This window comes from Lutzomyia longipalpis, chromosome 4 (genome assembly GCF_024334085.1).
Source record: "Lutzomyia longipalpis isolate SR_M1_2022 chromosome 4, ASM2433408v1".
Taxonomy (NCBI): domain Eukaryota; kingdom Metazoa; phylum Arthropoda; class Insecta; order Diptera; family Psychodidae; genus Lutzomyia; species Lutzomyia longipalpis.
In genome coordinates this window covers 23,995,910-24,008,420 of record NC_074710.1, presented here as the reverse complement: position 1 = coordinate 24,008,420, position 12,511 = coordinate 23,995,910, and the positions used below count along the sequence as shown (strand labels likewise).

Sequence of the window (12,511 nt, the reverse complement as noted above, 5' to 3'; positions counted from 1 at the left end):
GGTTTCTTCTGTGCACTTAGCACAAAGAAACCTAGCACAAGCAACTAACAATTGAGATTGGCGGGCTTCAAAATTGTGTAGGTACATACATAATAAAGTCTCGATGGGATTTTAGCCATTTAGGTGGGTTGCCGGTCAGGGAAAATATCTTTATTTAGTCATGCCGGAGAACTGCTGAGAATTCCATCGTGATTCCGTGAGAGGGAACTCGCTCAGCAATTTCTTAGGAGTTCATAAGAAAAGCGACAACATGATGCTGCAGAAGGAAGCACAAAAGTACAATTTTCCCGCAATTATAAGGACAATTCTGCTAATTATTTTTATTTTCCACTAAATATCAAACTTTAAAGATATCTTAACAATATTAAACATTGAAAATCATGAAAAATATCTTTAAATATTTTTCTCCATCTAAAATTTCGCGCGCTCTTCTGCAAGGAGAATTTCATATGATTTCTATACCGTAGTTTAGGGGAGCGTTCGAAATTTTTGCAATGTATTGTAATTTAAAAGAAGAAAAACAAACATAATATAAAATTATTTGGGGGAAAGAAGAAAAAACAAACAAAAAAATCATTGTGAGACACTGTTGCACAATTTCCCACCAGAATCCCAGAATATTCGTGAAAAAATCCATACGCATTGTATATAATTTTCTACATCAATGTGAAATTTCTTTAGCTTTTTGTTACGTTGCTTGAAATTCTCGACGCCTGGTGATTTTGGCAGCAAATGAAGAACTGAAAAGTTAAAGACGACTCCACCATGAACGCTAATTTATATTTTCTCTGTGCAACTTAAATTTCTCCCAAAATGCGAAATTCCATCAAAATCCCATTTCCTAACTTTATTTTACACGAAATTATATATCCTTCCATCTTTCCCCTTTCACAACAATCTCTCGTAGAATTTATTACCAAAAAAAATTTTTAAAAATTTTAATGAAAGAAAGTTTTTTTTTTCGGTACAAGAAGTTCCTATTTTGACAATTTTTTCTTCTACTGGGTGTAGAAGTAACATTTTATGAATCACTTTGATGTGGAAATTTTTTAGGGGTATACAGTGTAAATTCACAGATAGGAAAAATTCCGTACGAATTTTAGTGCAATTTTATAGGACAGCAACTTTTTCATCGATACCCCACCAAGAAATCATGGTGGTGGCCCAAGTGAAACGTCCCAACTTTCCGCGAGCAATTCCTGGTCGCCTAGTAACATCAGCAACAGTTGGAGGAGCAGTCTTTTCTCACGATTTACAGTAATTGCGAACATTTGAAATTCCCACAAATCCATTTTGTGACGAATGTTTCAAGTTCTTAAATGATTTTCTGAAGAAAGTCACAGTTAATCTTGAAGTCTTTAGCTGTTCATACTCCAAGTAATTCAATGATTGAACTTATGTGAACAACCATTAAAACAGCTACAAGCGATTAGTAAATAATTCATGTACTTTGATATTGGATTTGTCATTAAAATAAATTTTTCAGTATGTAATGAAGCCTTCCTTTTTTTAGCTAAAGGAAGATCGTCTTAAGACAGATCTGAGTTTTTATAAACCAGAATAAACTTTTTTAAATTAGACTACAGTTTTTTTGTCAAACATAGGTTTAAGTTTTTAAAGTCAGTCCTAAGATTTTTCAAGGTCAGGCTTTTAAGACTTCAAAGTTAGATCAGGCTGAACTGAGGCCAAATACGGCCTAAAAGTTTGGCCAAAGGAACTAAGGTCTAGCTGAAGAAAATAGACCTGGCTTAATAAATGGTTTAACTTTGTTTCTTATGTAAGGCTTAAGGTTAAAGAGGCTAATTATGCTAGAGATCCTTGGCCCAATACTGTGTCATATAAGTCAATGACACCTGAAAAATCCAAGATATTGAACCATCTAGAATATAAAACACGACTGACTATGTCTCCCAAATATACATAATAAATTACAAAACACAAAACAGTGTATGTGAGGTAATAAAATAATTTTAAATGTTGAAAGGATTCTATTCTAATAATGGGAACGTAACAGGGTTCTTCGGAACCTCATCCTGAACTATTATTTCCATCTAATAAAGAATAATAAGTTAATAGTTAAGTTATCTACCTGTTCACAAATGGAAGAAATCATTAGACTCTGTAGAATATTAATAAAATGCAAATAAACGTGCATTTGTACAGAGAATGCGATAAGTCAGTATGTACATGAAATGTGACAAGCTTCTTTTTCAATTTTACACCAGGCACGCAGAAGAGCATAAGCGGTATCGCAGCACACAGCCGCAACTTCCGCCGTCTGGTGTGGGAAAGTCGCACATGGAAAATGGAACGGGGAACATGGTTGTGTGGAGGTGGCGAAAATTTGAAGTGAGTCCGTGGTATGGTACGTGCCTTGGTAACAATAACGTGGACGTTTTGCTTAAATTAGCACCCGGATGACATAGACTTGAAGGTCTGTGTGCATGAGATTTTTGGCATCGGATGCAGGAACGAAAAAAAAAGAAAGAAAAAAAAAACTTCGCTGCCATTGAATACGCGTATTCCGGAATGGACTAGGATTATAGGAAGTGTACTATGTACCTTTGCGATGTATTCAAATTACTGCCCCAAAGGGTTTGTAATGTGCTACACGAAAAGCATGTTTTACAAAAATGCCCTCGAAAAAGTTAATAGAGATATAATATTGGTAGAAGGATACTTTTCCTCATTTCTACACACAATTGTAGAATTCTTTTATTTTGCCTCTTGAAAAGATTAACAAAGTGTAATTTTAATTAGAATCTAAAATAGACTACCCAAGAACTTTAAGAGACAGGTTGATTTTAAATAAAAACTAAGAATATTTATACCCATTTCTTTCGACATTCTAGAGACTTCTATTAATTTAACCCTTTCGTGTCTTATCATGAAACAGGCGATGAAACGTAAAACATTGAACATTAACCCTTTAACGTTTTTTGGGTCATACGCTGACCCAACCGTGAAATATTTTATTTTTTCAATTATTTATTAATGTAATTGTTTTTCCATGTTACAAATGCATCAAATTCACGCATAAGGGGTCAAAGGAGACGTTCTGAGTGAGAAAAGTCCTCTAAAAAAATTCATAGAATAAAAATCGCGATAAAAGAGCGCATGTTTCAATGTTTTTATGTTTCACGTTGGACGTTAAAGGGTTAAGACATTGAAAGTTTGTTTTTAAAAACTTTTTGCTAACTTTAACAAACAATTTTGATATAAATCAGTTTATTAAATTTTTTACCAACTCTTACATGTTGTTTTACATTCATTTTATAAACAATTTAACTGACTATGGAATATGGCTTTTTAGTTATATATTGAGGTTATGTTATTCTTCAGCATTTTTATGGTTTATGCGCGTAAGTCCTCAATTTTTTATCTCAAAAATAATTTCGAGTAAATTAACATGAAAAGACGAAGAGGATGATCAGCTCCGCGCATAGTGTATGGAATTTCATACAGAAGATGCATATAAATTCTTAATTGATATGATTTTATTTTGCCTTCTAACCACCTATACGAAAATTAAGGAATGTTTCAAGAATGTTTTAACTTCCAGGTCCATTCTTTTTATTTTTGAGGTACATAGAGAAATCTGTTCACGATCAATGGAAGCATACAGAGAAATAATCAAAATTTCTTTTAATCCTCCAATATTGAGAGCATTAACAGGATGGACTCCCTGCGAAACAGCTGTTGCAGACCATGCAAATTTTGCGTGACCATTTTCTTGGGGGTAGGTTCCGATGTGAAACTCTATGTTTCACATTGGAATCTACCCCTAGGAAGACTGATCTCGAAGAATGGTGACTTGCCTTGGCCGCCAAGATCACCAGATCTTAAACCTCAGGATATTTTTCTATGGCGTGTGACAAATGCCATAAGCTGCGAAACATCCCAAAATTAAAAGCTTGCATGCAAGATAGCCGTAAAATCTTTTACTCTCGCAGTCTTGAATAGGATAATTCGGGATGTATTCCTTAGGGCTGAGAAATGCGTGCAGCAGGGAGGGGGAACTTTTTAAATAAAATATTTAGAACTTGAAAAAAAAATTTGAATCAAAAAATTGAATTGTAGTAAGTAAGTATCCAACCGTCCTTAGATATCCATCCAGGAACACTTAGCCAACAAATGTCTAATATTAAGTACATACAAACACTTCACTGCTTGCAAAGCAAATATCGCACCTGCTGAAAATATCCCCATTTCGATATGACATTTGCTGTTGCAAACAGCGATTTGGCTATCGGTAGGTACAAGTGACTGTTATAGACCACATATTCCAAACTGATGCTCCCGAAGATTATGAACCATACTCCTGTGTTAAAAGATAGGAATATGGTTCATAATCTTCGGGCACGTCGAAACATAAATAAACCAAACATAAATATCGTGACAAAAAACAAACGAATTCAAAGTTTTATTGTAATTTTCCCGCCAAACTAAATTGTATTTCCAAAATCATTTTCTTTGCGCAATAGAACCTGATGATGCCAATAAATTTGGCGGAACGTTGCTGAAGCATAAGAGTTGCGTCTTATTTCTTCTCGACTGCGATGCCGATTGAATAAATTTCAACAAATATCAAACAGTCGTTAAGAAGTCTATACAAAAAACGAATGTTTCACACAAAAAAATATTACTTTTTTGTCGCTTTTAAGATTTGTTTTTTTTTATCAACTTTCCTCATTTATTTTTAATACAAAGTTTGATTTTCTTTGTAACTACTTAACTGTTAGACAGACCTATTAGAAATGAGACGAAAAAGAGTTGACCTTTTCGCGTTCAAACATGAAACATTTTATTTTCCCAAATTTCTAAGAATTTAATGAATTTTTTTAAGTTAGAAATGAATCAAATTCACGCAATAGAAGCCAAAGAAGACTTTATTACTGAGAAACATCCTCTAAAACCATCTACGGAATAAATAATCGTGATTAAAAGAGCGCATGTTTCAATGTTTCTATGTTTCACGTAGACGCGAATGGATTAAAATTTCAAGTAAAAATATTCGCATGAAACATGAAAAATTTTAAAATTTTAGTTCTTTTCCGATTATAGTTTTATGTGGTCGCAAAAGGGTTAATACATTGATCCTTAATTTTAGCTTTTTCAGCGCATTTCCTTGAGTTTCAAATATTAGAAAGAAGCAATTATTTATTTTTATTATTCTTTTGGCATTTTGTAATTGATTTTATTCACCCCGTTTAACGCTTTCGTGTGGTGTATCAATCAAACGCACACTTATGGCAAAAACGGACAAAACATTGTACAAATTGCGATTCATGTAAACATTACGTCACTTTAGCGACATACACAACAAATTGACACACCCCCAAGTACGCGGTAAATGATCATTTTACGCTGCAAACAATATATTTATTGCATTCCTTTCAGTGTAAACAATTGCAAATTGTACGGTCACACTGCAAATTGGCCTTGGCCGTGACAATGCAATGAACATCACGCTATTGCAAATTTTATTTATTTCTTTCCAATATAACCGACAAATTGTTTATCAATAAAAATTTTTAAAATTGTAGATTTTTTTTTAATTATTTTATTTTCTCGCAGTTGATTGCGCATGTTTATGGGTGCCTGGTGTATGTTACGAATTCAGTTTCATTCAATGAACTTTTCCCACAGTGTTTCAATGGTGGCTGCGTAAAAATATAAATGACCCTCTATCGGTTGAAAGCCCCCATTGCTCATAAGTAAATTAATAAATTAAATTAAATGAAAGTTTCACGTTCTTTTGTCATTATTTTCTTTTAATTTTTGTATTTTATCTAATAAACTTTGAAAGAAATTTATTTAATTAAGATTTATTTTTTGACAGTTATTTTGTCAAACGTTCAAATTTTTAGCAATAATTTAAAAATATATTACCTTGACCAGAATTTTTTCTATAAGTATAATTTCAGCAAAAAAATTATTAAAATAAGAAGGAATTAATACTAAAAAAATAAGTTAATCAACGTTCAAATAAATGTCTAAACAACTAGACAAAATAGGAGCCATCCATAGGGTTAGGGTTTAGTTTTAATAAGATTTAAGAGGCATATGTGGATGCGATTAAACTGAATTTATAGCATGTGGCTCCGTTATTTAATAGCCAGACCAGTGTTTTTGAACCAGGCGCCCAAAAAGACGTATCCACAGTACCAAAAACCATTGGAGAAGCGCACAAAATTGGCGGGAAAAGCGCAATGCGCCTATGGGGCCAACAACGCATTAAATGGCCCATCGTGACGAGAGAAGAGAGCTCCAAAGCGACTCGGCGATCAAAAAAGCTTCATTCCGTGACCATAGCCTACAAAATTCGAAACATGTTCGGTATTCGAGATACGATTTTTGGATTTCTATTTTATCAGGCTCCCATGCCCAGCTGAACGCAATTCCACGCCAAAGATTTATGACGGGATGGCCAATTGGGTGCTACTTATGCGTCATTCCAGCTGGGTGAGTATTAAAATTACCTATATTTGTGTATATAGTGAAGGTAGAAGTGAAGTTGTATTTGATTTTGTCGTTGAGTGGCAGTCAATATGTATAAAATTTTGCAAACAGGATATCAGAAATTTATGAAGAGCACGCAAAAATTCCTTTCCTTTCCTTCCACTTCCATGCATTTCGGTGGTGTGCATTGAAGCACAATCTCCTTTTTTCGGGCCACTCCGCACAAAAAGAAGTAAATTCAACTTCCATAAATCAGGCGATGAGAAGTCTCGAGGGCACGGCGATATGTTTAAAATTTAAATTGGAACAATAAGTTGCCCTTCAATTTTCAAATTAAAACACACCTCATGCCGAACAATTTATGGATTAATTTGTGAAAATTAGTTCGCAGACTCTTTTGGCTGCATTTTGTCTGCTCTTTAAATTATTTTCTTGTTGAATTATAGGTAATATTTTATGTATGTTTTACGAATACTTTTGCGAGGGAAGTTAAGAGAAATTGTCATAAGATCAGTTTGATGATATTTTTAATGACATTTCGGGCATTCTTGTTTCATTCTTCAGGTCTACAAAAATGCAAATTTTGACTGCAAAAAAAAAAACGCTTAATGTCTCCTTTCCACTGCCTGAAGTTTATTTTCATACTTTTAACGTTCTTTTTCTGCAGTTTGACGTATGTTTTTCTTTACAGTTTGATGAATAATTTAAATGTTTCATGTTTCTTTTATAATTTTTAACGTTTTTCTATTGGCTGATTTGATGTTTCTTCTCTAAAGTTTCATATTTTCTTGAAAGGTTTTGGCATTTTTTCTAACGTGTGATGTTATTTTTCTACCGTTTGATGTTTCTTCTCTAATGTTTGACAGTTTATTTTACAAGTTTGATGATTTTTTTCCCGATTTTGACTTTTCTGACGTTTGGTGATTTTTTTTTCATTCTATGTTTCTTCATTATTTTTTTCTAACGTATGGAGTTTCTTTTCCAACGTATGATGTTTATTTTCGAACATTTGCCATTTCTTTTCTAACGTTTATCTTCACTTTAAATGTTTTTTTGTGCTCTTTTTTCAAACGTTCAAAAGATCCTTAAAAAATATCTTATAATGATGAATGAAACGTATAAGAAAAATATATTTCAAGAAAGCTCTGAAAAAAGCAAAAAAAAGGAAATTTTTCCAATGTTTCAGGGTGAAAAGAATTAAATATCTCATGCTAAATAATTCCCATTTCGTGTACGAATGTTATGGCACAGAGTAAAATTATTGCAAAATTTAAAATAATGTGTAGTGTTGAAGTTTGCAATTTAACTATGGAAAATACTCTAACGTACCAGGAGTTCATACATCAGACATTCCTGTATGTTATGTATTTTCTACCACATCGCGCATGCAATTACTTATGGAAGAAGCACCCATATATTTCACGTTGAGAGGGGCATTTCCCACATATATACGGGAGAAAGTACTCACATTTCCTGGAATGGAGAAGCAGAGAATGAAAGAGCAGAAAAAAAGGAAAGACGATAAAATGGGGGTAAAAGTTCTCTGTAGATGACTTCTATTGTTTCAAATGATGTACAACAATCCACACTAGAGTGGATTCTTGTATGTACCTTTAACAATGAATAGGGGCAACAACTCTGTCAAATAACCCGAATTTTTTCATGCTTTTTGTCATTCAGTAAGATACAGTGGATGTTCCTTATTAAGAGCAAAGAGCTAAACTGAATCAATTATTCGTTAGCTTCGTTAAACGTAAACGGATTAATAATTGATCAGAAAATTCTGCTTTTGATCAGGAAAGTTTTCCGTTTCGATCAGAAGAATAATCCTTTAAAATGGAACATTCCTCATCGAAATGGAACATTCTTCTGATCAAGAAGGAATATACTCCTGATCTAAAGCAGATTCTCCTGACCAAAAGCAGAATTTTCTGATCAAAAGATGAGACCACCTCTAAATGAGCAGTTTAGGCCTAATGACCCTGATACGCGCAGGGAACCTGAGAAAGACCACGGAAACCTATCAGTGAAAAGCTAGTGTTAGGCTAAAAACCTAGTGAATTAGTTAGCGGCTCGCTCCTCAAAAAAAAATATCAAGGCTCAGGAATTACGTTGCTATTCCCAACACTTATTTTAAAAACTTTTTTACTTAAAGATGCATTCCAACCGTCATTAGAAAACTGAAAGACGTAGAAAATAATGGTTTTCAAGTAACGTAGTAGGAAGAATAAAATAACACTTCCTGTTTCCGTTGTAAGTATCTCAGGCGATAACCTAGGATTAAACGAAATATTAGGCTTTCACTTTGGTAATTTTTGTATAGTTTGTTCAGCGACAAATGAAGATATAAACATTTAATACAAAGAAAGTGATTTTACACTCATAATTTTTTAAAACAAATTATGGGCTTTATTCAGCGACCAAGAAACCCTCGAAATCTTGGAAATTTGTGCTGAAACTTCAAGATTTCAAGAGAATTTCAGGGGTTTCTTGGTCGCTTAATAAGGCCCAATATGCCTTATTTTCTCATACAAAAATGAATTAACTCCTTTAGTGTTTTGTTTTAACCCTTTCAGGTTCAATGTGAAACATAAAAATATTGAAGTATGCGCTCTTTTATCTTATTGGTTCTGTGGATTACTTTCAATACCTATATGTAGTACATTCTTAATTAAAAATCTAAACTGAAATGAAAAACCAAAATTAGAACTAAAAGCAAATTTTTAGAGCACAGAAAAGAAAAAAAATTCTAATGTTCTCAAATTGTTTGGCAAATACCATCTTCGAGAATTTTAGTCTTCAAATAAAGTTTTTTTTTAAAATGTTTTTTTTTGCTGCTCTGCTGAGAATTGTTTTGTTTATCAAATATGGTTATTCCACGTGTGGTTATGGAGGAAAAGCTGTTGGTAGCCGTTTTTGGGATGTCAATGATTTTGTTGATTTTCTCAGTCTTTTTGTGGAGTGTTTATTAGTTTGCCCTTCATTGTACGTTTTTCACCTCTTCTGTGACTTTTTTCTTCACATTTTATTTATTTACAAATTAAAAGAGAGCAACTTAAGAGGAGAAAACGCGTAGGATATTAGATGCTGTAAAATTCCAAAGAATATTTTCGTAAAAAAGATAATTTAAGTGGAGCAAAAAAAACTTTCTTTGATCCTTCCTCGAAGTAAATATTTAAAATTTTAACAGAGGGAGAGGAAAAAAGATTTTTTCGTTGACTTTTTTTTGGGCATTGAGTTCGTTTAAACAATGTGCCCTTATGATGTTTAATTTCAGGCAAATTTTTGGGCAATGAATATTTTACAGGTAAAATAGGGGTGTTTAACATAATAAAAAATATACATTTTGATGGGGAATTTTGAGAGAGAAATTTAGAAGAAGTCTGTAAATAAAGTTTGATTAGACCTGTGGTAAGATAAAGTGAATACAATTTAAAAAAAATGAGAGATGAAACATTAGCGCGAATGTTTCATATATTTTAAGAGACAAAAAACGCAATAGTGTCTAAAAGCTCTTGACTTTCGTATCTAAACATTTTGTTCTCATAATCTTCGCAATGTTCTCTACAGAAGATCTATTTTCTTTTCTCACTTACACCTCAACCACTCTCTATCGCAATTTTTCAATATTTCACTATTATATGTGTACAAACATCCCAAAGCAATTTTGATTTAATACATGGGGAAGGCCCCCTACTTCCTCACCCAACACGCTGGTGGGGCAATTTGGTGTGGTGGCGCCACATTTACCTGCGTTTGTATTTAATGTGCGCGTGTGCTCACTTGGCTGATTTGACAGTGGTGTGTGCAGAAAAATGAGGTGATTCTTGCACCTAAAACCCGCATGAATGTTTCATAATCTCTAAAGGCTTTCTATATAGCATCTGGTTGAATCATTTCAAGGAATGCATTTGTGACATAAGATTTGTCATTTTATTGCATAAATTTGCCGTGGCGTGAGATTCTCATTACTTTGCAAATGTTAATCTGCTCCTTGAGGATGAGAGTTAGAGGACTGAGGTTCCTGGGGGTAGTTCCTATGAGTATTTTTTAAATAATGAAAATATGCAATAAAAATTAAATTAAATTGCTAAATTTAGAAATTGACAGCAATTGACGAGCATGGTCGGCATGGTATAGTTAATTCTTCAGGAATTGAGACGCAGACTGATGCACAATTTAATGGTCTCAATTGGACTTATCGCATTTCTTATTTAAAGAAAAGTTCGCTGCGGCAATATGCAATTTACGAATAAATAATCAATCAATTGACCCAAATGTAGCCGCAGAAAGATTTCTTTTGCCGAGACAATCTTGTGACTGCCGAATCGTACGATTGTTTAGTAGAATAAACCAAAGTCATCCCATGGAAATTTCTACACACTACATGTGATTCAAATGATGAATCATGCTAAATAGAAATCAAGAATTTTTGCAGAAAGAATGATAGTGTGGCTATTTTTGTCGTTTAGGTGGAAAAATCATCACGATCATACGATAAATTCATTATGTCAGGATTGTGTGGTTATATATAATCACAATTTGATGCCAGGTTCTTAACCTTGATTAATGGGTATATCGCACTTTCTTCCTCAGGTGGTGCCATATTTCGTCTTTTTTTTTAATTCATGAATAAATCCATTCGTTAATTAGGCAACCACGTTAAGTAGATAGCTTAAAGCTTTTAAATTGTGCAAAGAGAGTAGAGAGAGAAAAAAAAAGTCGCCACGTTCCGCACACTCATACAATGATCAAAAGAATTTAATTCTAAATGAAATTTCAATACATTTGTGCTAAATTTATATTGTAGTGACTGGCAGAGTGGCGATGACTGGGGAACTCTATGTCGTACGATCTCATCCATCCACCAATGAGCGTGATTCATTTGGCGCGAGAAATGCCAACAACGGCACCAAGTAGTAGTTTTATCACCTTTTCCATGCCACGAAATCGCGCCACAGATGATGATAAAAAGGTAAACATTGCGCAACACGCGCGATAAGGTACAATCAGTGACGATTAAGTGGATAATTAAAATATTCCTCCACATACTCAACCTTGACGGAAGGTTGTAGTCGCGTGATTTTTGCTTCTTTGAATCACAATTCATTTTAGCTCCGAAAATACTGCCGATCTCATCATGCAGATTCTGCGTATTTTTCTCACACACCCCTTTCTGACCCATGCGAATGACGGTATGCTGACGTTGGCACAACGTCACAGAATCTCCTAAAACGCATTTCGCTACATTCCAACTAACTGCGTAACGTAAGAAATTAGCATGCGCCTTTTTAAACTTCCGCAGATAATCTCTTAAAGCCAAAAAAATTCAACCAAATCAACAGGGGGGATGATAAAATGTTTTTCCTCGACTAAACTGATAAATTCGTAAAACCATTGATTAGTCATAAGCTGAGGATTGGAATGTAAGCTGTGTGTTTACATTCTAAATTAAGCTAAATGTTTTTTTTTCTCTAGCAAATTCCATTCAATTAATCGGAGCTAGTTATAAGAAATTGATAAAATGAATGGATGAACTAAAATGAAAAAAAAAGTATGGGACGAGGCTTATTCTAAATAAAGAATTTCTTAATTTTTCTAATTAAATGAATTAAATAATATAACTTATGTGTTTTATATTGTTATGATAGATATAAATTTTTAGACTAAAAGTAAGTTTTTAAAAAAGGACTTAAATTGTTCAAGTTCAATCTTTTGACAGTAAAACTTTTAAAATAAGAGATGTCAAACGTCAGGAAACGAACGTCAAATATATGTCAAAGAACAAATGTTTAACGTTGGAATAAACGTCAAACGTTAGAAAAAAACGTTTAATTTCAGAACAATTGTCAAGTGCGAGAAAAAAACCTTTAAAATAAAATGTCAAACATGAGCAATAAACCTTAGAACAATAAAGAAACGTCAAGCATTTAAAAAAAAATGTCAACGTTAGGAAAGAATTGTAAATCGTAAAAATTGCATAAATTGTCAAAAACTGCTCTTCTTCTCAAAATTAAGACAAGCACTCCTTAATAAAAATTTCTGAGTA

General features: G+C 33.3%; 3 protein-coding genes across 3 annotated transcripts in view; 1 reads left to right on the top strand and 2 right to left on the bottom strand.

Annotated features, from left to right (window-relative positions):
* LOC129795035 (probable asparagine--tRNA ligase, mitochondrial) overlaps positions 1-12,511 on the bottom strand; it is a 1,173,171-nt gene that overhangs the window by 259,301 nt on the left and 901,359 nt on the right. The window lies entirely within an intron of this gene.
* LOC129794972 (mucin-2-like) overlaps positions 1-12,511 on the top strand; it is an 826,140-nt gene that overhangs the window by 124,243 nt on the left and 689,386 nt on the right. The window lies entirely within an intron of this gene.
* Positions 1-12,511, bottom strand: part of LOC129795002 (sodium-dependent nutrient amino acid transporter 1-like) — an 899,230-nt gene that overhangs the window by 259,301 nt on the left and 627,418 nt on the right. The window lies entirely within an intron of this gene.